The sequence below is a fragment of the Lepisosteus platostomus genome, chromosome 5, assembly GCF_059453375.1.
Source record: "Lepisosteus platostomus isolate fLepPlt1 chromosome 5, fLepPlt1.hap1, whole genome shotgun sequence".
NCBI classification, from domain to species: Eukaryota; Metazoa; Chordata; class Actinopteri; order Semionotiformes; family Lepisosteidae; genus Lepisosteus; species Lepisosteus platostomus.
The window spans coordinates 9,887,329-9,889,790 of record NC_142615.1 but is presented as its reverse complement, the minus strand read 5'-3'; positions in this window follow the sequence as shown (position 1 = coordinate 9,889,790).

Below are 2,462 nucleotides of genomic sequence, written 5' to 3'. Positions count from 1 at the left end.
GGACACCAGACTGGACTGGACCGGAGCTGAGAGACACCAGACTGGACTGGACTGGAGCTGAGGGACCCCAGACTGTGCTGGACCGAAGCTGAGGGACCCCAGTCTGGACCGAAGCTTTTCCCTCCCCCCCCCCCCAAGGCTGCTGCTGGGAGAGGTGTGAGTGGGGCCAGCAGGGGGCGCTCTCACCCTGCGGTCTGTGTGGGTCCTGATGCCCCAGTATAGTGACGGGGGACACTGGACTGTAAACAGGCGCCGTCAAACCGAGGTCCTGACTCTCTGTGCTCATTAACAATCCCGGGGTGTCTCTGGAGAAGAGTAGGGGTGTTACCCCAGTGTCCTGGCCTGATTCCCCCCCTGGTCTTGACCCATCATGGCCTCCTTATCACCCCCCCTCTCTGAACTGGCTCCATCCCTCTGCTCTCCTCCCCACTGAGAGCTGCTGTGTGCTGAGCGGACTGGAGCATCATCCAGGTGGGGGCTGCACACTGGGGGGACTGGAGGGGATCCCCCTGACCTGGGAAGAGCTCTGAGTGGAGGGTCCAGACTTATTCATTATTATTATTATTCGTGCTGCACTGGGCTTCAGTCCTGGCAGTGAGAGGGGGACTCTGTGATCAGGACAGATACTTATGACTGTATAATAACACACGATAGAAATGGAAAACAGGGTAGCGCTGTAGTCTCTTCGAAACGTTTTGAACTGCCAGAAGAAGTTTTCACAACCCGGACTCGTGAAGGTACAGGTCTTCTCCCATCGTCCGGAGCAAGGTGTATCGTGTCCTGGTGATTTCTCCCGTTTCGAACGGAGTCCAATGTCGCGTTTCTACTTTATTAGAGAGAGGCACTGAACATCCTGTGATGGACTGGTGTCCTGTCCAGGTTGTGTGAGTGTGTGTGTGTCCTGTGATGGACTGGTGGCCTGTCCAGGGTGTGTGAGTGTGTGTGTGTCCTGTGATGGACTGGTGTCCTGTCCAGGGTGTGTGAGTGTGTGTGTGTGTCCTGTGATGGACTGGTGTCCTGTCCAGGGTGGGTGAGTGTGTGTGTGTGTCCTGTGATGGACTGCTGCCCTGTCCAGGGTGTGTGAGTGTGTGTGTGTGTCCTGTGATGGACTGGTGTCCTGTCCAGGGTGGGTGAGTGTGTGTGTGTCCTGTGATGGACTGCTGTCCTGTCCAGGGTTTGTATGTGTGTCCTGTGATGGACTGGTGTCCTGTGATGGACTGGTGTTCTATCCAGGGTGTGTGTGTCCTGTGATGTACTGGTGTCCTGTCCAGGGTGTGTGTGTCCTGTGATGGACTGGTGTCCTGTGATGGACTGGTGTTCTTTCCAGGGTGTGTGTGTCCTGTGATGGACTGGTGTCCTGTCCAGGATGTGTGAGTGTGTGTGTGTCCTGTGATGGACTGGTGTCCTGTCCAGGGTGTGTGAGTGTGTGTGTGTCCTGTGATGGACTGCTGTCCTGTCCAGGGTTTGTATGTGTGTCCTTTGATGGACTGGTGTTCTGTCCAGGGTGTGTGTGTCCTGTGATGGACTGGTGTCCTGTCCAGGGTGTGTGTGTGTCCTGTGATGGACTGGTGGATCACAATATTAATTCTCCTCCTTGATTCCCTCCTTCATCGCCAGAGTGAAAGCGGGACACGGCAGTAAAAGCTCAGCTCTGCGGGTGGTGGTCCTCTCGGCCACACGGGGGCGCTGTGGCCCCACGGGGGAGGGTTATGTTCAAGTCCCGCTTGGAATCGCACCGACGCAGCGGAGTTCGTGAACGTCCCAGACACCAAGAAAACGAGAGAGGGAGAGAGAGAAAAAAGGTCGTTTTCTGGGTTCAAGAAGCAACCCCGAGATTCAGGGAGTTTCCCCGCTGAGCTTACTCTGCCGAAAACACGCAGGTTTTATTTTTTTCCCGTGCCCCCCCTCACACAGGCCGTTTCTGTAGCGTGAAGTTGTGTTTTTTTGCGCGGCGGTCGGTGAGGGGCGAAATTTTATTTATTTATTTTTTTCCCACGGTCTGAAACAGAAACAGCCGGGTGGTGTTGTAGAGAGGTCGACGTGTCTGGGTTTCCTCGTCTGCGAAGCCCGTTTTTTTTTGGGGGGGGGGGGGTCGTGAGGTCCCACGCAGCGCTCGGAAAAGAAAATGGCGTCTCTTTTCCCCGCAGGACGGGGGGGGGGACCCGTGTTTTTTGGACGTGGCGTGGCCCGAAATGTCCGCCCTTGGGCGCTAGAGGGGGGTGGAGGTTGGTCTTTCTTTGACTTGGGGGTCGGGGGGGGTGCTAATTTCACTGAACCCCACCCCACGGAAACCCGTGTTGGACGTGGGGGTGCTGAATGCGCCCTCGACGTGATTTTGTCTTTAAATTCAAGTGCAGCTTTTGTCACCCTTGGGCCGGAAACAGCTGGACCCGTTTCCCCTGCCTGTCCGAGGTGGCGACTACCGGGGTCGTACAGGGACACCCGGCTGGCCGCCGAGAGTT